General features: G+C 42.3%; 1 protein-coding gene across 1 annotated transcript in view; it reads right to left on the bottom strand.

Annotated features, from left to right (window-relative positions):
• The window catches only part of nrsn1l (neurensin 1-like), a 35513-nt gene extending 16434 nt beyond the window's left edge, over positions 1–19079 (bottom strand). Inside the window, exons 1-3 of the mRNA XM_027285994.1 lie at positions 18290–19079; positions 16900–17028; positions 16587–16681 (exon numbers count right to left, since the gene is read on the bottom strand). The gene's annotated coding sequence lies outside the window, so the exon portion shown is untranslated. The remainder of the gene's footprint in view (positions 1–16586; positions 16682–16899; positions 17029–18289) is intronic.
• Between the last annotated feature and the right edge of the window lie 3302 nt (positions 19080–22381).

A 22381-nucleotide genomic window follows, 5' to 3' on the forward strand; every position in this document is an offset into this window, starting at 1 on the left:
GTGAAAGCCTATTGAGGTCATCATTAATGATTCATCATATCCAGAAAATGTCAAATGTGGCTTGGGAGCGTAAACATGAATGCGTCAGATGTTATGGACTAATAAACATGTGAGAGCTTTGAAGAAATTCTCCATGCATCTATATGAATCATACATGTGAGAAGAGAGGATACCAAGTATAGAGACGGCTATCAGATGGGGTGATGCAACCATTTCATCACAATTTGCTCTGATGCTGTCACTCACTTTTCCTGGGACTCCCACAGAGAGCTATATGTTATTCTGAATAATCTTCCTGTTGGTCCTGTCTCTGTCTTGTGTGTTGGCCTCCAGCGTCGTACAGAAGATGGAAATCAATGGGACCCAGTGTAAGAAGAGCACATGCGTGTTAAAGTATGAGGTCTTTGCTTATTTGATGCTTTTAGTTCATGTAGTTGTCCTCTGATAAATATTCTAGCACACACACACACACATAGACAGACAGCCATGTATATATACAATGCATTAGCTATTCCACTGAGACCCACACACATGCATGCTATCCCACAGGGAGAGCTCAAGTGTGGCAGCCATGCACTCTGAGACATGCAATCGCTGTGGATTTTGAGACCTTTTCTACAGCCATATATATATTTATATATATATATGCACACACACAGAAACTACACTTAAATACCACATTAAGTTAGATGCCTCTCGTCTACGGCCTTGTGCTGTGAGGGCTCCCTGCAGTTCTTGGAATGATGTGATAAAACTCACAGTTGTTTTCTCATTGGCTCTGTAATCTGGGGCTCTCCCTCCACGGTCTCGCAGACAGGGACTCCTCGAGTCCAGTACAGAGGTCCATTCAGAAATTCGATGGTTAGGATTTATGGGTCATGCCAAGCACAGGCTGCCTTTGTGTGTTAGCCCCAGACAGCACCCGAGCAGGGGATATAAATTTGACTTTATGAGGGGAACTCGTCAGCTCTAAAAATCTAGATTTCCATTTAAGGAAGAACATCGATACATCCTTCTTATTTTTTTGCTTTTTCTCTTTTGAATTCACTTTGTCCAGCAAAATCACAATCACTTTTGAATATATGAACAGTAACAGTAACTGTGTTGATTTCACCAGAGCGCAGACAACAGATGAGTTTTGAGACATAATATTAGACTGCAGCTCTGACATATTGAGCGCCAAATATTTGATACAGCAGCAGACAAAACAGAAACAAAAGTTCAATAATACCACAAAGTAACATTTTTCCAAATTCAGACTAAAACAACAAATTTCAAGACATAAAATACTCTGCTTTGAATAATAACTTGTGTATAATTTGTTTTTTCTACCAAAAAGTTGAATCTGTCTCATTAAACTACTCCTTTTCCAATCAGATACAAGGAGTAGATAGCGCTTTGGAAAATCATTTGTATGAAAGTGTGCATATTTCTCATTCCAAACATTTTGTAAAGGTTTTATTTTATCGAAATCACACATCTCCCAGGTGTGACAATTTCACCCAGTAAGTAGTGGAAACATGAGAAGAAGCTTAGCAACGCACCTGAAAAGGCAGTGAAGAAGAGGACCGCAGGCTAGAAAACATGGACGTAAACAATTTAAACAATGCACACGTTGAAAATAGTCGAAAAAATGTGTCTGCAAATAATTTATGAGTAAATAAATCCATTCAAGGAGTTTGTTAGATCACAAGGATACACAGAATGTGTTCAGGTGAGAAATGTAAACAGAACTTGTGTTTGCTTCCAATAAAACTGCACACGGCAGCTTTAAGTTAGTGAAAAGTCCTTTCTCTGTGCTTTGCACTGGAGGTTTCTACATCCAATGTGTAAGTTGCATACAGGGCAATGGTTGGCTTCCGAATGAACTACTTGTGAGTGCAAACTCACACAGATGATGGATGTGAAAACAGCCGTCTGGTGTCAAACTCTGCACAAGGACGGTCAAACACATTTTTGAGTGGCGGGGTCACTTAAACACATTATAGTATTGCACTATAGAGACTGTAGCATATAACACACTGTGCTGAGAGACAGCACGGGTCATTCACCAGACATTAGCAGACCCTTTTCTGTAATTTTGTCCCTTTCTCTCCTCGCCACTCCACAGTGTGAGCTCTTATTAGGCCAGGCCCATATCTCTAGCTGAACAATGACTTCATGTCTCTGCAGTTAATTATCTGTCTGATCCATACCATAGAGAAGAATGAATGAACTCCAACTCTGTGTTCCATACATAGGCCACACTAATGTTCTTTCCATATAGGCAGGCACCGGCAGAGTCACGAGACAGAGCTATTAGACCAATGTAATGAGTTTACATATGAGTAATGGCCGCACACTTACTTGCACAGAGAGCTCTCTGCACTTCGTTTCTAAATCAGCTCCTCTCTTGATTCGAGCAAATCTTGCGACTAATTTTGCAGGTTGGGGAACCATGTTGAGCAAATAGCTTCAGCGCGTAGGTCGGTGCGTCACACCATGTGTGCAGGTGTAACCGATGCATGCTATACAGTACAATAGGTGTGGTGCAGTCACACCACTGCTGTACGGTATATAAATCCAAAGAGGCACTCAGTTTCAGTGAGATCTCCTTTGTCTGATCTAATACTTACATTCACGTCCACTATATTGGCCAGAATTGCCGTAATGGCCCCAGCTGTGATGCAGTGTATGTGCTAGTCCTGCATCAGTGCTTTTAAACACCTCAGCCATCATTCTGCAGCACTGGTGTTTATTTAAATGGATTTGGCCTGCTTAGGCTGTAAAGAGAGAGGGCATAAAACACTGAGGGCTAGTGAATTACCAGCAATAAAGCTGCGAGCTGAGCCTGTTGACGGAGCTAAGCCGAGGTGGGCCAAACTAGGCCATGCAGGACTACCAAATCCCCAAGCTTGCCTTTAACAACAGCCTGAATTCTTGCTAATTGTCTCTTCTTGTCATCCCTGTTTACTCAAGCCTCACCACTTTCCTTGCCATAATGGATTCAGGGGCTTGACAAGCCATGTTTGATTGATTTCTCTCTCTGACCACTCAGTGGAAGGACTCCTGGCTGCGTGCCAGCTGTACAGTGGGCCGTCCCTGGTGTGTGTGTGTCTGTGTGTGTGTGTGTGTGTGTCTGCGCTAGCACACACATTCTGATGTGTGCGTGCACAGATGGAGCCACTATAGCATAACCGCCACGCTATAACTCTACAGTAGGATACTGCAGCGTACAGCGCTCTGCCCGGAGGGTGTCATTAACATTTAGAAACAGCCCCGGCATCAGTCACACTGCCTCTGCTTAGGTGTGTTTAACCTTTCTATATGGAGGGATACAGCAGCCAGAACAGAGGGGATTTAACAAAGAAATAGACTTGCTAGAATGGAGAGAAGTATTAAAATGTAAAGTGAAGTTTAACAGAGGGCAATACAAAGGGACAGCATATTTCCATATTTATGTTTTGGGTGCGTATGACTGAAAGTCAAAGCAAAGTCGCACAGGTTTTGATTTATACCCTGTAAGAGTGGAAAAAGTTGGAGCCGAGCACTTACCAAAAAATTTAAACTTTTCTGTTCTATTGAGTGTGTCTCTGTGCTGTTTCAAGTTTTATGTGTGCCAGGGCTAAGCAGTTCTTATGATGGATGTGCGGGGCTGTCATCTCCGGATCGCCTCAGTTAAGATGATAGATCCGAGCCCGCAGAGAGGTCGATTAAAGTTCACGGCTCTGGAATTTAAACTTCCATTGTGCTTTCCCCCTCAAGTCAGACATTCTGCTGAGGAAGACGATGACGATTCAAACGATGTTTGCTCGAGTCACACTAAAGGACGGGCACGCGTCCAGTTGGCACAACGGGTAGAGCTGATAGCTTAAATCATTGTTTCTGTCGAACATCTGCAAGAAATGGCTGTGTGCGAGTGTTTGCGAGAGACAGGCAAAGAGAGAGAGTTATTCTCATTATCGCTGAATAACTAAACAAGCCCTAGCCTGCCAATTATGGAGTGTGACTGTCAAAGTTCTTGTGGCAAATCATATTGATATTGAGGTGACTAAATCCACATATTATTTGGTTTTCAGGTAACATTTAGCTTCATATTCAATCTTTAGAAGCAGCTATATAATTAGATTCCATCAAGCACATTTCCATGGATCAGTATGTAATCTCGACACTGTTTATGTCAGATATACCTAAACGTAAAAGGCATGTGTTGTAAGTAAATGCCTCAAAATGTCATGCAATTACAGTATATTGTGGCTCAGAGAGTGTGCATCACAATTATAGAGCACTACAAACAGCACAACGTATGCTGCATATGATCTAAATCCAGTAATCTAATGGTAAATTATGAAGCACGGCTAAATAAAAGGGGGGCATTAGCCATAGCTGTCAGCTTACACTGATTGATAGGCCGCACAAGTCGTGGCAGACAGGGTGAAGTATTGAGTGTAGGGAGCTGTGAGTGTGTATGTGTGTGTGTGTGTTTGTGTGAGTGAGTGTGTGTGTGTGTAATTGCATGCAGACGTGTATTACAACTATTATCAGAGAGGTAAATCACTTTATGAGGTAAGCTTATGTTATGATGGATGTAATGCAGCACACGCTGTTCAGTATGTCAAATACAGAAGAAGGTGCGTATATAAAATTGTAATTAGGGATAATCCTTTCATGTGTCTAATGATATTAAGTGATATATATATATAGCCGACTGCAGTCGAGTTATTCCTGGGCTCAGTTATGTGAAGATCCTCCAATACCTGTACCTTGGTTAGAACAGGCTTACAGTAAAGTCCATTAAAAATAGAGCTGTGTTCTTTCATTTGAACAAGATGAACAAGACCGACAGACAGATTATAATATTTCAAATGTGTGAAGTTGAGGGCTTCTCACACATACAAAGTATTGAAGTGATTCACCCTCTGTTCTTTGTTACAGCTCTGTCATGTTGAGCCATCTTGATTAAACAGGAATGATTTAAATTTTGCTCAGCTTTCTTGCTTGAGTTAGATAAGAGTGGATACCACTCCTATATCTGTATGGTTAGTGAAGGCATGCGCATCAAGGTCCACGCCTTCTGCTGCCATCTGGCTCCATAAGGTGGAGGCTCCAGGAAGTTCTTTCAGTCCTGTGGGTCATTACCCGGCCACCAGATGCCCACTGACAAGCTTCCCTCCCAAGTCTAGCTCCAGGAGGGAGGCCCCAGTTTCCCCTTTCCAGGTGAGGTGCTGCAGCTCCTTATTGGCAGATTCATATCGAGTCTTTTAGTCTGACCCTTCCCTTAGGACCAGTTTGTCTTGAGATCCACATTGTCCAGGGACGCAGTGGCACACAAACCCTTCCACCATGTTAAGGTGGTGATTCTTGAAGGGCGTAGCAGGAGACCTGAAGGTAGATGCAGAACACACTGAGGAATTATCTATCTGATCTGGGAACACCTTGTGGATTCCCCAGGAGGAGATGGAAAACTGGGGAGAGTGATGTCTGGACTATTTTGCTTAGTAGCATCTCTGCTGATTGTCTCCAAGCGGCAACCTCCACGGCTGGGAAGTAAAGCCAATGCGGAAGTACTAAAAACTGTAATTCTTCAAGCGACTGCTTGAGACAGGCTGCAGAAGTGAGTCAGTCTCCATAAGCCCCCATGTTAAAATGCTCAACTTCACAGCAGTAATAAACATGTAACAGCCTGGAACAAAAAATGGTTTTGGTCTCTATAACAGATTATCTCATTCATGACAACTGTACTGAGAGTGATTTTCGGAAACCTATGGGTGATTCACTCATATCCATTCTCTGTCCATTCTTTATACTGTCATTGGTTGTCTCCCTTGTTATTCCCCAAATGTCTAATACCTTCACAGTTGAGAATTATTTAAATGATTTCAAATCATGTGAGACATAACAATCTAAAGATTTGAAATAATCCTTATAGCTCCACTGACGTCAGGCCTCATCCCCTTTCTAAAAGAGAAAAAAGGATCCCATCGTTAGCTTTAATTAAAGATGCATCTGTTGGTATATCAGCTGAATGGACTTCAGAACCGAGTGATGGACGGCCTCCAGGTTTCAAACCGCCAACCAGCAGTTTTGATATCTTTTTCTCTCTACCTCTATCGTGGCACCCAGACTGGCTGGTCCAGTTCCCAAAATGGCTACAGAAGATAAGAAGGAGAGGTGGAGAGATCTCCACTCCAAAAACAAATCAAAGAGTGAGAACAAGGACACTTGGAGCCGAAAGCCTGTCCAAACAGAACTGGAGAGGAAACACAGGAACATTGAGGTCTGACAGGAAGAGGAGGATGATGAAGAAGACGGAGAGTTGGCAGATTGCGGTACTGGCCTCTGCGTTCTGTCACTGTCAATCTAATGGTTCCTTTACTGCCACTGCCAGAGCTACAAAACATGAAGTTTGTATGATGTGGTTAAAAATAATAATCCCTTTTCTCTGCAGTGTGAACAATCAAAATAAAGGATATTTTCCTCCATAAATGGCCCTCTTCTTTTATTGATTTTGCTGTGCTGACATTTGAGATGACTGCAACAAACTTGAAGGTGTATTCGAGGCCACCAGAGGACAACAATTCTACCGCTTTAAATGGATATTTCCCATGTGAATTGCTTGTCTTTTATGACTTAGTTCCAACCGCACAACAACATCTCAGCGTGTCACAAGTTTAACAAACAAAAAAGTGCATTTTATCCGCACACACCAAGAGGATAGTGAACACGGCATTCAAAGCCCAGCCTGAGATTTTTCATGATGTGCTCAAAGAAAAAAAAAAAAGAAACACAATGAGATGCACGCTGCAGTTTGAAGAGCCAAACCAAGACAGGCGGTCCCGAGGGGTTTGATTACAAATGCTGCAAGCTTTTTTCGCCATCACAAACAAACAAGAATCTGTTCAAAGAGGGAGTCTAACTCAAAGTAAGACACTAACTTTCATCTTTTGGAGTTTGATTGAGCAAAAAGGTAAATGCTTTGGTTCTGAAATCGCTTTTTTTATTTCACTTTACTTATTTTTGCTTTGACATAACGGATAAATTGTGCTAATTGAGGACGGCAAAAAAAACTTGCTTTTTGTTTTAAAACCAGGTGACTGCTGCAGTCGAAATGTGGCGCAATGTTTCTGTGGTTTATTTCTGTCACAGGATGCAGAGAAACACACGAAACACGTTAGATTCTAATCCATATGTGCGATTAACGAGTTTAATCAAGTGTGAATCACTTTGAATCTCCACAGAATTGGCAGGAATGTGAAGGAAGTACGTGTGGACCAGAGATGGGATCACAACTTGTATCACACCCAAAGTGTGTGTGTGTGTGTGTGTGTGCACGTGGGTGGGTGTGTGACCTTAGCACCAAGACAGCTCTGATTATTCGTGGATATGGAGTAAATGGGAATAATTTCCCCTCTGATGAGCTATTTCTTTATCTGCCTTCACGCTTCTGCAAGATAGTAAGATGACATCATTTCTGGGCACACACACACTCACACACACGCACACACACACACGTGCTAAAGGTAAATACGTTGAAATTTCTCAGAAACACTCAGGTCAAATGCTCTTGATATATTCACCGCCTGCCTGAGCCTCACTGTTTTGAATTACTTGTATGGTAATTTTGGAGAAACTATACATTTAAAAGAGCCCATTTCTATGGCTATGAAGAGATACGGGCGGTTTAGGTCAGAATAGCTCATGCACCCATTTTATCCATCAAACACCCACCGAGTGAGCCATTCAAATCTATACAGCCTGCCTGCTCCTCTATTCAGTGCTCATTTAGCGATAGAAAGATGGGGAGGAGATGAAGGGAAAAGCCAGCCGTCAGACAGCCAAATGGTATGGGCCGGGCAAAATCATACACAAACACGCGTGCCGCAGTATATCCAAAAGGAGGTAGATCATTTGAAAGAATATTACAGCTGCAACTTAAAGCTGGAGCCACGCCAGCAGCCAAAAAAGACTTGAATTTCACTCTTAATCTGTTACTCACTCTCTTTCTCCCTCCTACCAACATCATTTTTTCTTTCCTTTCCAATCTCACTCACTCTCCCACCTCATCATCTAATCCAGCCTGAGGGTAAAGGAGTGTGTGTGTGTGTGTGTGTGTGTGTGTGTGTGTGTGTGTGTGTGTGTGTGTGTGTGTGTGAAAGATGAGCCGGTCTTAGCCTCGCTCTAACCCCTAGCTCCCTACACACACACACAAACGTGCACGCTCGTATGAAAATACAAGTCTGTTGGCATAGATGCATTTACTGTACACAGGCATCCACCTACACAGAAATCAACTCTACTCACACGGATGTATTGACACACACATAAATACACACACATGCACACACACACACACACACACACACACACACATACACACACACTGTTGGCATGGCTGGCTAGGTGAGGGCATGCTTCGCTTGTGATTAGAAGGGCAGGGGTTATGATCTAGGCGCCGAGGTGCGACGCTGCATGTATTATACATTGAACAATGATTCTTTGGAGAAAATGGTAATCCAAACAGAGATGAAATATTCATGCCGCATGGCTGTGTGGTTCACCTCTTTTTGCTCTTTAACCAGATAAGATCCATGCGGGGTTAAAGCAGAGGTAAATGAGACAGAGAGAGGAGGGGAGAGGGTGCAGAGAGCAGAGGAAAAAGGAGAAGTAATGTACTGAAGCATGAAATCATGGCTGGCTTGTGTAATTTAGCTCTGGGATGGAGCTCACTGGCTAGAATTTCATTCCCCTTAGGCCTGCTTTTAACACACACTTCCGCACACACACACACAAGTGCACAGCACAGCACATACAGTAAAACAACAACAAAGATGTTGAAAATAATTAACGTGTTGTATTCCACTAATCTTCACAAGGTCTTTTTTTCAATCTATTCATCCCTCCTTGGGAAATAATGCTCACACATTTCTTTACACTTATCTTTACGCTCTCCTCCAGTGTGCTACATCGATTACTGTCACATTCAACACAGCTTTTTTTTTTGCCTCTCTTCTGTTTGTCTGACAGAAGTCTATTGTGTTTGCCATAGAGGAAGCTAAAGCTGCCTGTATGGCCACGGCCGCTGTCCTTGTGAGCACACTGAAGTGAAAAACAAGAGATCAGTGTTTTCAGGAGGTTTTTTTTTTACGGGACTCAGTGGATGTCTAGTAAAAGGGACACAAGATGATCAAGTGGAAAGCATGGCAGGAATTCAGGTTTCAAGGTAGATGAGTTCCACCAGAGAGAGACGGCTGGTAAACCTTCATATCAGGCAGGGTCAGGAGGTGGTTACATGTGTGAGCATGTGTGTGTGTGTGTGTGTTGTATCTCAGCATTATTCAGAAGAAGAGTGTGTGATGCAAGGGGCTCAGTTTCCCATCCATAACATTTAACATTTAAGGGAACCGCAGAGATCTGATATTTCGCTGATGCTGATAAGTATGACAGCATGCCAGCAAAATATTACCGCATTGCCGAGGATACGCGTATACACACACACACGCACACACACCCAGGGCAGGCATCTATAAGAAATATTATTCACATGTGCTCACAAAACAAACACACAAAGACAGTTATCACACACAGACCCTCAATCACACACACACACCGCATCTATAAAACACCCTATTAGGCCTCATCCCATCATATCTGAGCCCACCTCATCACTGACCTCACACTATAAAACTTTAACACACCTTGGTGTTCGTGAACACACTCCACAGTGTCATTACAGCCGCTCTAATAGGGTTGTGCGTGTGTGTCGGCTCCTCTGGGTTTATTTGCTCTGTGTTTCCTCTGCAGATGGAGGCTTTACAAGCCCAGGAGCCTGTTATTGGCCTCCTGTCACTGTCCCAGTGAGCTGTGTTAAATCTATAACCAGCTGACAGCTGAGCAGATATTGGAGGACTCTCCATGAACAATAGCACAGCAAGAGAAACACTGTTGCTATCACTGGGAGGGGAAAAAAAAAAGACAAGGCTTTACAAGCTACTCAATGCTGATGATGATTATTATCACGAGCTGCTTTGCTGCTGTGTTGGACTGATAGATACCAGGTGTGTGTGTGTGTGTGTGTGTGTGTGTGTGTGTGCGTGTGTGTTTCTGTACAAGTGTGTAAACCAATGTGTCAAAAAACACTGGTAACAATAATGTGACCTGACTACACTTATGTACGTACTTTTTACTCTCCACGTTCGCCTCTGCATCAAAGTTAATCTATGCATGTACGCAGCCACCGATTCACAATGTTTCCTGCAACATACAATGAGCACAGATGCATTAGTGGTTGGGGCCATGCACATTACAGAGGATAATTGCCTATGCATATTTCCTCATGTGCGCTCCCTCCTCTCCCTGACGAGCAGCGGATTGGATTCGAGCGCCAGTTGCAGAACCATTAATAGAAATTAAGTGCCAAGGAGAGCTACTGGAGAGAGACCAGTGGAGCCGGAATGGAGTTTATGTGAAAGATAAATACATTTCTACAGAAGAGTGCCTCCGTTTATTGGTTGGGAAATGCACTGTGATATGATAGAGGGGCAACAAATGAGTATAGGAATAGGACGATATGGCTGAGAGAGAAGAGAATGTTGTGGAATTAGAGGCCTGACTTGAATAAGAAATGCTGCGAATAAAGTTAGATTGCAGCTTGAGTTTTACATTTGTGATCACATCGGTGAGTTCAGAAACCTCAGAGCGATACACTTAGATGTGACAGCCGCACATTTACCGTCAGTGCTCTAATTTATCAACAAGCAACTGGAAGATAAATGGAGCACCGCTGCCATCCAGTCACTCCAAGTTGCTCTCTCTGTCCTGAGAATGTCGAGTTATTATCCGTCATCCCTCGAGTGTCTCTCCCTCTTGGCTGGCTGGTGTCAGATAGATTACACACTCATCACACACATGCATGCAAGCGAACACGCATGCGCACGCATTCAGTTAAGCTAATGAAAATTCAGCCTCATCCCGGGCTGTGTAATGGGCCCTAATAACAGAGTCACTGGGGGCCTCGTGTGTGTCAGGCAGATTACACTACGCACATGGACTAGACGGACAGGTCCTTGGCAGCGACACACCCACACTGACACATGCAAACACGCCATGCTCATCCTCAAGTAGGGCTGGATTCAAGAGGTGCAAACAACTCTCTGACCACTAGGAGGCAAGGGTGAGCTTTGCCAAGCAGCCACTGTAGAGCCACTGAAGCCCCTCATAACAGGCTGAAATGTAGGATCTTCAATTACACACATGACTTATCCCATTGTCAGGTTGTTCTACTGAGCAACAGATCATGTTATGCATACTTACTGTATATTATCTCTTATTGTCAGCACATTGCTCTAATAAAGTTTCATTATTAAACTGTTCTGTGTATTCCTGATTATGCTATTTCCCTAGAAAGCAGGGGTGAATTACTAAAGGGGCCTGCTGAGATTTGGCCCAGGAGCCCAAGGGATGAGGGAGGTTCCTGGGCCAGAACCTGTGTTTGAAGTGGTTGTTAACATTTCTTGTTGGTCAGTGACAGAGTTCAGATAGAAGTGAGGATGTCCTGATAGTGTTCTTTAACTCCTGATCAGTGTCTTGTAATATTCAGAACATGCCAACCAAACCCAGTACAATATTTAATTATTTTTTCTTTAATATTTGGTATAGTTTGCTGTAGTATTTATTCAAATATCTGTCTATAAAATATCAATGTGACTGCTTCTCTTCATCTCAAGTGGGAGCTAAATACTAAACTTAATCTGCAGTTTTTCAATCAACAGCAGGACCTAAGTGCTCTGGTTCACCTGCAAGATGCTGCTGAAAGAGACACAAAGCAATTAAAAAGACACAAAGACAAAACTACAAAGAGACAAAAAAAAGGTTGCAAACACAAAACACATGCAAAACTATTAGAAAGAGATCCAAAACAGCTACAAAGACACGCAAAAGGACCACAAAGAAACGAAAATGACCCAAAAGAGACACAAAATGACAACAAAGAGACAAAACTGTCACGCACCACACCGTTTGTAGAAGTTGCAGGGACTTTTACATGTTGCTCTGGGGCCCATTGTCTCCAACCATGCTAAAAAGCAAAAGAAAACTCCATTAAACACAAGTGAGCCCAGGGTCAAATGTAGACACAGCAGCTCATTTGATCAAACGAAAAGTCCAAGGCACAGGAGACTGAATTATGATTGCCATTCCGGGGGCTTTGAGCTCTGAGGCTGATCCCATGTCAAGAGAAACTAGGGGAAAGTTTCACGTCAATAGGCTACCAGGTCTGCATATGAACTCTACCTGAACTCCAAATAACTTTCCCTGTGGTCATTTAAAGTCATCGAGGGAGGAGGGGAGGGAGGGAGGGTTGTGGGTCTGAGGAAGGGACAGACAACTGAGAGAACAGATGAGGGAAGAGTGGCAAAGATATGACAGGGTGAACAAATGTGCATCATTCCATCTGGACTGAGGTACAAGAGAGAGAGGACAAGCAGAAGACAAGAAAGAGGGATGAGAAAGATGCCAAGGGAGTAATAAGCACACAAGCCTTCCATGAAATACTCCTCAAGCTCTCTTTCTTGCTCAACTTGACCCTCTATGGTTCAAGATTTTGGCATAAAGTGCACACAAAGTGCAACTCAACAAGTTCTAAACCACAAGCTCTATATATTCTATTGATCCATGAATCTGATGCTGTGTTTCCACTGCTCGACTCAGTTCACTCTTTTTTGGTTTTCTACTGTCAAAAGTTGTGGATCTGATCTGATTTCTTGTGATTAGAGTGAAAACACTTCAGTCCACTCCCCTGTTTTTTTCTTTTGCCTTTTGTCTCGCTGCATTCAACTTTTCCGAAAACAAAGTTTGTCTCCTACTGCATTCATTGATTTTTCCGTGACCGCTTATCCGCATCAGGGTTGTGAGGAACTAGAGGGACTAGAGCTAATCCCAGTTGACATTGAATGAGAGGTACACCTTGGACAAGTCGCCAGTTAATCACGGGACAACACACACATAGAGACAAACAACCGTACACGCTCACATCCACACGTATGGGCAATGTAGAGTCACCTGTTAACCTATTAACCTGCACGTCTTTGAGTAGTACCCAAAGAGAACCCATGCAGACAATGTGTGCAATGAGAAAAAGAAAAAAGAGTTGAGAGAGGAGCTGAGCTGTACCATGCAGTGGAAAAAACAGCTTATTAAACATATGGATTTCTACATCTGCTCTGATTTCCCACTTGCACTATTATTATTAATATGTATTGATTCAATCCAGCTCAATAAGAATAAATGAACCCATATAACAGAATAAAAAAACTGGGGTAATGTAAATGAAGAAAGTGAGAGAGTTGAGACTGGAAGGTTGTTACATCCAAGCCCTGGATCAAGGATCAGAGATGCTTTGGAACTGAAGCTTTTGCTTTATTATTAACTATTTAATTTATTATTTTAACTACCACAAGCATAATCTTTTTTTAATCCTTTACCATATAGTAGTTGCCATGTGCAAATATCGTGAAAAGCAATGTTTTATTTAAATTGTGTCCTGGTGATAGGGTTGCATTGGTAAAACAAAGATTCACACAATCAGACAAGTTGTAAACAACACAAGAGTTAATATATATTATTATCTTGATCACTTTGTTTGGCTCTAAAACCAATGGTTAAGCATAATATGTTGCTAACAGTCCCTCACTTCACAGGAAAACCATCTGTGTTACTACAGAAAGTGTTTTTTTTTTTTTTTTTGTTTCGCTTACTGGAAGGTTTGTTTATGACAATTTAACTGTTCATGTTTTATGTTCCATTAAACTATTTTTTGGGGCTGTTGCCACATTCCCAGATCTCAGCAGCTGACGTGGTGAGCACATTAACCGAAACTATGAGCATGTGACATTTAAAAAAAACCTAAGAGTGATCCTTTCAAGATCCTCTTAAGAATACACTGATGTAAAAACAGCCAACTGTTCATCAGGAGTGACACAGTATACACACACACATACACACCCACATACACACCCTCTACCACCTGAGCAGGTTTTCATTTCAAAAGTTTAACTGCTTCACACCAGATGTCTTGTACTTCACTAAAAAGTCTCTTCTCGGTGTATGTGTGCTGGAGGGTTCAAGTTTCCATGTCACACTTGTGTAAGTATGATTTGCTCTAGACGAGTTGTGATGTCACAAACTCCGCCGACTTAAAGTCAGATCTAAAGAGAACACAGAGAGAAACTTTCCTCCTTCGGCAGATTGAATGTGCAAACAGCCTTCTAGTGTCAAACTCTGCACATCTATCATTCTGCACAGTGGAGCTCAAACATCCAAGAGTCTTTAAGTGTGAGGAGGCCACTTAACCCCAACTGCTGCGCAAATACTCAACTGAAAGACAATATGCTACTGAGTCTGGATGAATAAAATAAGAAGGAAAAAATACACTGATGAAGGCCAAAATCATGATCATATTTTGTCCAGATCTCAAAATAAATATTGCAAAAAAAAAAAAGCATCCTCGCTGTTGAGTCTGACTCCCCTCTGTCAAAAGATAGACATTTCAAACGACCCTCCGTCCATCTCCCTTCTCCCTACAACACCCCCAACCACCCACTCATCCACTTACGGCACCACCCCACCCACGCCATGCCCCCCAATCCTGTTAGTAAGCTTGGACATGCTTCCCAGCCCGCTGCCCACACATTTCTCAGCTTCTCTTCATTTTGGACACTCATACATTTATGGAGTGATTCGGTGCAGTTCTCCCTCCAAGGCATCCAGGATTACTGCACATACTGAACTGTGGCGAGCAGAGGGGGTTTGGTGTGTGTGGAGGGCATGAGGGTGGGGGAGGAAGAGGAGGGGGGAGATATGGAGAGGGCGGTCAGTTGAAAGAGGGGAGGAGGAAAGGGGGATGTTTAAGTGAGGGATGAAAAGACAAATGGATCCAGTGGTGGAGTAGTATCCAAAAAAATGAAAGAAAAATGATAAGAGAGAAGAATCGAGATTGTTTTTTGACAGTGCAGGAACACTTCATTTGTCCCACAGTGTGTGTGTGTGTGTGAATGTACAGTATATAGACATCCCTACAAAATGTGTGTGTGTGTGTGTGTGTGTGTGTGTGTGTGTGTGTGTGTGTGTGTGGGTGAGCTTTGTTTGAGATGTCACCAGTAATTTAAGGCCCTCTTTTGGTGCAACACCCACTTTTCTCATGTGATAAAACACTGTCTATATCACCTGTGAGCCTGTGGTATTTCCATAAGAGTACATCTGGGTGTCTGTGTGTGTGGATGTGTGTGTGTGAATGAGTGAGAGAGGGTGTGTATGTTGTACTCTAATTAGCACCTAAACACACAGGAGAGTGCTGTAGGCCGACAGCAGATAAATCAGACAAGGCTATAAGATCGTAACACACTAACAGTAGATATCAGCTGCACTGCAGCTTTAACACACTTGATAAATTGACAATACAGCAGTAAGCTATAAGCAGCTGGCTCCTTTCCCAATTCCAAAGCATTGGATTGTGGGGACAATTTTGTGTTTGCACTGCAGCTTTCTTTGTCCCAACTACAAAGATGCAATAAGTAATGAGACATGCACCAGGAAGGGGTTTTTTCCACATTCATTTGCTAATACATGCCCACTGCATTTCTATATGTTTCCCTCCAATTACCAGCATTACTCAAAGTCAGAGCCTCTCCCAGCACATTTTTCATCTTTCACTTTCCTCACTCTCATCCATTAATTTGAATATCCCAACCCCAACCGAGCGGTTCTAGGCAAATACAACGGCGGCGGCGGAAACAAGCTTGCTCCCTGATGTGTGTTGTTCCTCTCTTTTCCACTCCGTCTTTGTGTGTCTCCCGGCCTCTCTGCTGCTATAAGCACTGCAGGCGTGAAGGAGAGAGATCCCAGCAGTACAGTATGGTCTGGCACTGGTGTGTCCCCGCCCCAGGGGAGTCTGGGAGAATGAGTCCCAGTGGAGGTTTGTTTAAATGCTAGAGGGAGTGTTTGCCCCAGACTAGCCTCTCTCGCACTAATGGATATGTCTGTGTTATTGATAGTAGGACTGCAGGAAAAAATGTGTATAAGCTTTTTTATGCATTCATTATACTCTGGCCATATAGGGTGACGTCTCATTGCCCTTGTAGGTGAGATCTTTGTGTTGGAGAAAAACGGTTGTGGCATAAAAGAGATGTCGGATTCTGATCTGTACTGAAGTTGCTGTAAATTAGATATTTATGAAACATAAACCAGCTTTAAACAGACAGTTGGGTTGCATCAGAGGAGAGTTTCAAATCCCCTTTAAGACTGACCAAATGTAACTGAATACAACTGTAAGTTTCAGGTATGAACAGGAAGGAAAAGATGAAGAGCGTGATCCCAAGCCTTGGTCTCTACACCAACACCACATCAACCACTAAAGACACTAAAGATACTTTAAATAAAAAAACGTATACACATATAATAAATATCACATATTTATTCACTCTTTGCAACTGATTCAGTTCTAATAAATATCACATATTTATTCACTCTTTGCAACTGATTCAGTTCAGTTTCAGCGTTTCCAGCAGCGGCAGGCAGCTTTTTTCAGCAAAAAAAGAAAACTCACTGTACTCTACCTGTCAAAGGCCAAACAAGAGACAGATGAAGTCAGCAGCAAACTGGTGAACATAGTGGAGCCAGATATTTCCCTCTGGGTTAGTGGAGACCAGAGCTAAGATGACAGTAAACATTGGACATACATTCACCAGGTGGTCAGAAACACAACTCTAAATGAACGTGACTCTCTCTTATAAACGACTTTATTGGGTTAATGCTGCGTTTACTGCTTAATTCCCCCAAGTGGAAAAAAATAGAAAATCAATGAATGCAGGTTAAGTTTACAGTAAAGTTTATTAAACAATTACTGGCAATTTGCGTCAGTTAACATACCCGTAACCAGAAATCTGCTGTGGCTTCGTGTGCTGGGGGGGAACTCCTGGTATTCAGACTATCAAGACAGCTTTGAGGTTGTGGTGTGTTTATGTGCTGTACTGTCAGACCCACAGCACAAACTGTAAACTGTAAAAAAAAAAAGAAAAAAGAAAACGTGATGATTTTATGCTGTATAATAAGGACATTAAAGCACAGATGTTGGAGAATCCAACCAGCACACAGTAATAAAATCATGAAATTGTATGAAGGCAGTGTGTTTATGGCTGAAACTGAAAGTGTCTCGTGCTTTAGTGACACATTTCCTCTTGTTTGTGCTGTTTGTTTTTCCAACAAGACTGCTGTAAATGCTCACTCTTTATACTGTACCCTGACATTTATGTTGAACAGCCTTCATCTCTCTGTCTGCATAGTTCAAATTGCTTTCATCTCTCTGGTTTCATAGTGGGGAAAAAAAGGCAAGATAAAGAAAGCACAATGAGAAAGAGAGACAGAGAGAGTGAGAAAGAAAAAGAGAACATCCTGTAAGTGAGAGTTTACCAAAGAACAATGCAGTCTGCCTTCAGCTGAGGCTGTCTGCAGGAGACATTATGTCATGTGTTACGCCTGCGAAGGCGAGAAACTGTTGTAGTCAATATCTTGCTGCGTGCATCTTGCGCTCGTTTTTTTTCTCTCTCTCTCTCTGTCTAACTCTCTCTTGCCGTGAGGGAAGAACCGGAGGACTTGTGGATAGTCGTGGGCTCTTTTCTGACACAATACATATTCACATAGACCTCCTCAGCGGCAGCTCACGATCGCTGCTGGCAAGGTTAGCTCTGTTTATGAAACCATCAATTACACATATTTAATTTAGTAAGAGAAGAAACGCCGCCACACTGACTGAATCCAGACCGAGTGTCCCCCTGAGCACTGGGATAAATAGAGCAAGGGAAGAGAAGGAGGAGATAGAGAGAGAGAGTGAGAGACAGAGAGACAGACAGACTTCATTAATTCTGTCGTCCATCTAATTGGAGCCCTGTTGGACCCTACAGCTAAAAATGAAGTCCGAAACGAGTTCTAATGAGAAAAAAGACGTGAGGGGGAAAAAGTTGGAGCTACTCATAGATAGAGAACAACCTTGGGCAAAATCAAGTCTTCATGTACAATACAGACCCTTGGGATGCCCCCAACTCCCTCGGCTGGACGCTGATTAAAATTGGACAGTATTCATTCAAAATAATGAGACTAGAGGCCTACCTGAACTTTCTAATCAGACAAACTGATGTTGTGAAGCGGAAAATGTGAAGGGTTTAGATGAAAAATTCAGCATCACGGTGCGATTTGCATTTAAAGTCTACGAGCAGTTCCAGCGAATTATGTTCAAGAAATTTTCATATTTTCAGATACTCACCGTTGCAGACACTTCAACGCTGATGAAGATCCCTCAAGCAAGAGACTCTGAAGCATTTGGTTCTTCAGCTGACCTTCCTTTAGACAAGAGTAAGGGATTTCAAGAGGAGTGAACAAAAACATGAGAATAAACTGGAGATACATTCCAAGATAAATATTTGTAGATCAATTCAACTGAAATCATTGTTACACAAGATAAAGAGAGACAAAAAAAACATGCATTTTGGGGGTAATTACATTCCCCTGGATGCGTATCAGAGCCCCACCCCAAGGTCCCAGTCATAACAAATGTGGCATCATAGGCGACTCTGGTTAGGATGGTATCAGTGCATCAAGCCTTTGTCTTTCATTATGGCTGTGATCAAAACCAAAAGCCAGACCACAAATTAGAGGAAACTGAGCTGAACAAGGAAAACAAGCACAGCCGAATAAACAAGAGGACTGTGTGAAGGAGTGGATGAGAAGATATTAAAGTCAAACAGAATAGAATAGAGTAGAGAGAGGTGGAGGGGGGTAGAGTAGAGTAATGAGAAGTCAAATAGAAATGAGTAGGGACAGGTACAGTGAAGTAAAGAGGGGTAATGGAGTAGATGGAAGAGGACTTGAGTATCGAGGGCTAGAGTATTCTAATGTAATGAGGAGTGAAGTTAAGTACAGAGGAGTATAATTGAGAGGTAAGGTTAGATGGGTTAGAGGGGTTAACCCTAACCCTAACCCTAAGTATATGTGGTACAGAAGAGAGCAGAATACAGAGTGAAGAGGAGCAGAGCAGAAATTATTAGAGGAATATACCAAGGAATGAAATACAACAAGGGGACAGGGAGAGGAAACTAAACAGAGTATGGAGGAATAAAGAGGAGTCGAGTAAAGTTAAAGCTAAACTCAGTGGAACATGGGTAGAGTAGAGTACTATTGTACTCAGGTACAATGGAAAGGAGGTATGTACAGAAGAATAGAGTTTAACATGCTGTGGTACAGAGGACTAGAGTAAATTACAGAGGAATAGAAAAGGGTAGAGTGGAGTAGAAGGGTCGAGTACAGAGGACTAATGTATAGGGTGGTAGAGTACAGTAGAGAGAGGAGTAGAGTAGAAATAAATAGAATAAAGTACATAACTGCAAATTATAGTTTAGCAGTCGTTTAGTACAGTATAGAGTAGAGTAGAGCGTAATAGAGTTTAGCACAGTATAGTATCGAGTAGGAAAAAGTAGAGTAGGGATGAGTAGAGCAGAGTAAAGTTTAGAATAGAGTTAACTAACTAAACTAGAATAACAGAGTATAAGAAGGAGCAGAGCAGCAAAGAAGCAAGGAGTGAATAGTGGATCAGAATCGGAAAATAAAGAGGAGAGAGTACAACAAAGTAACTTAAAGAGCAGTAGAGTAGAACATAGTAGAATATAGAGTAGAAAAGTAAAGAACAGAGTACAGTATAGTGCTGTGGATTAGAGTATGTGTAGAGTAAATTAAAACTGTAATGTAAAGACTAGTAGAGTAAAGTACTGTACGGTAGGGATAAATAAAGTAGAGAGTAGAATGAATTAAAGTAGAGTACAGTAGAGAGTAAAATACTAAGGGGTCAAGTAGAATGAGGAGGCTTAAAATACAGTGTAACAGAAGTAAAGAGCAGCAGAATACTGTACAGCAGAGAGGCGTGAGTGCACAGCAGTAGTGTTAAAGTGCAGTTCAGCAAATCACAGTACAGAAGATCAGATCAGAGGCAGGTTGTGTTTTCACAGTGCACTGTGTAAAAGTGCTGCATGCAGGCGGTTGCTGCACAAACTGTGTCTCGTACAGGATGTTCAGTTCATTTGTTTGTGTGATGTGACGGCGGGGTGGAGCGAGGTCTGGCTTCTGCTGACTGTCAGCATGTTACCGGCACACTGGGATCCGTCCTCCACAACGAAGCACCAAATCGGAGTCCTCATAGTGAAAATGATTAGTCTAATCGAATTCATCGCTGAGTGTCGCCTCATCTCCATCTCCAGTCCCATTCACAGACACACACACACACACACACACACCCTGTGTCCTATGCTGTGAGTCCCCCTTCCTAGGAAAAGACACACTGTTCAGTGGCATTCCTACAGCAATCCAATTAGGCTTGATTTCAATTCAATTACTGGCCTGTTAGAGGAGTAGAGTGCAGATCCATTGAATGAACTTTACTCGGAAATTCCATTAATACTGAGAAAGTCATTCAAGTCCATAATCTGGATGAGAACAGGGTAGTAGAAGAGAGAGAAAGGCTGATATTAACCCTCACTATTTCCCTCGGAATGAAGTGCAGCAGTAACCGTCCACAGTCTGCTGCAGTGGCGCTTCTCGTCAATCAGGGAATCATTAAGGCTCTGGTTCAACAGCAAACTGCAGAGTCTCACACAGGAAGACATCTGCTACATGTGAGACCACAAACAGCAAACTGTCAACAACTATCTACCCCCACAACCTCCCTCGCTGCGTGTGTGTCTGTGCGTGCGTGCGTGTTCAGTTCATGTGTGTGCAGGCCTGTGACTGCAAGAACAACAGATAAGCATTAACGCATCTCGGTGGCAGCGTGTGCAACCATAAATTACTACCTCCTGAAGATAAGAAGCCGCTATCACTTTGAGCCCACTGCAAAAAATGTCCACGGGGAGAAGTTGTTGTTCCTCATGTTTTATGTTGCAGCTTTTATGTCTAAAAAAAATGACTTTAAAAATGAGTAAAACGTTATGGTAGAGGTATGTTCTTTCCCTGTAATTACCTAGGAAGTTTTCAGGAAAGAATTTTATAATTTGGTGCTTATTATAAGATAACTAGAGACAAAGTATGTTGAGTTTATCAGCAGCTGATGTGAAGGAATGTCCTCCTAAAGATGCGCTGTCAAGTAAACCCAAATAAATGTTTGTCTTTTCGGCAATAATTTGTTTATATTTCACATTTTTGCATGTTGAGCTGACCCGCTTCGTGCTGCCTGAAAGAGCTTCTGGGTTACGCCAGAAATTAAATGGAAGTAATCATTTGGGAATGATCTATTTAGTGCCAAACTTCATCAGAAAATATTAGGACTTATTACAAACTCTCCATGTAGGATAAATATGTTTAGCTGTACCTGCCACTCTTTATGCACACCTAAGTTCTGTGATTAGCTTTAGATGTGAATGATGTTTTTTTTTTGTTTAAAAGTAACTACCACAAAGGTTTAGCTGTACCTTTTTTCCAATTTTTCTTACTGACATCTTTTAAGCCCTGCATGTGCTTCATGTGCTTGTAAAGGTGTGTTAATTATACTGAAACAGAGCAGAATCAGGTAGATTGGACATGTACGGTGAAGGAATTGAAGCTTAAAATCAAGATATAGAGAAGAGAAGGCAGTGGGTTTTTTTCATGAAGATAAGAATTTAGAGGATTGTAGTGTCAAACCTCAACTAAATGAATTGTTTCGGTGGATATTTTTTGCAGCACACAGTATGGTAATATACCTTGGAGCATAAAGGAAGTTCCCAGACAGGAGAGCAGACAGTTTCTGTCACAGATAAGAGCTGATGCAGATCTAAGACAATGGGCTGTTTATGGCACCGTATCTTTATCCAGTAGAGGAAGAATGAGTTCACTAACTTTTTAATATCATGGTTTAAAAAAAAAAGGAAAAAAAAAAGGAGAATATGGTTTGTGTGGCAAGCAGCAGCTCTAAACCTGCCTCCTTCTTTCCTTTCATCTCATACTCAAACATGGACACACAAACCTCCCATTGACTGCTCTTATATTTGAGTTTATTCATTATCCATATCCATCAGCATCAATCACTCACCCCATAACCGCTCCCCATCCACAGCCACACACACAAGGCACAGGTACACACTCGCAAACACCAAAACTCAGATACACTTCACTGCCAGCGAATACACTATCAATGTGCTTTTTTACTGGCGTGTCTGAGGCGCTGACACCTCTGCACTCGGTCTATTGATTTTGTTGTCTTATCCTAATGAGCCTTGCGTCATCCATCACTGCCCCGCTGGTAGCACTCAGCCAGCCTGGATGACTGGAAGGACTGAATTAAGAAGGGACAGGGACTATCACCTTGCCACTAGGTATATATCAATAAGAGTTT

The sequence above is a fragment of the Larimichthys crocea genome, chromosome XIII (genome assembly GCF_000972845.2).
Source record: "Larimichthys crocea isolate SSNF chromosome XIII, L_crocea_2.0, whole genome shotgun sequence".
In the NCBI taxonomy this organism is placed as follows: domain Eukaryota; kingdom Metazoa; phylum Chordata; class Actinopteri; family Sciaenidae; genus Larimichthys; species Larimichthys crocea.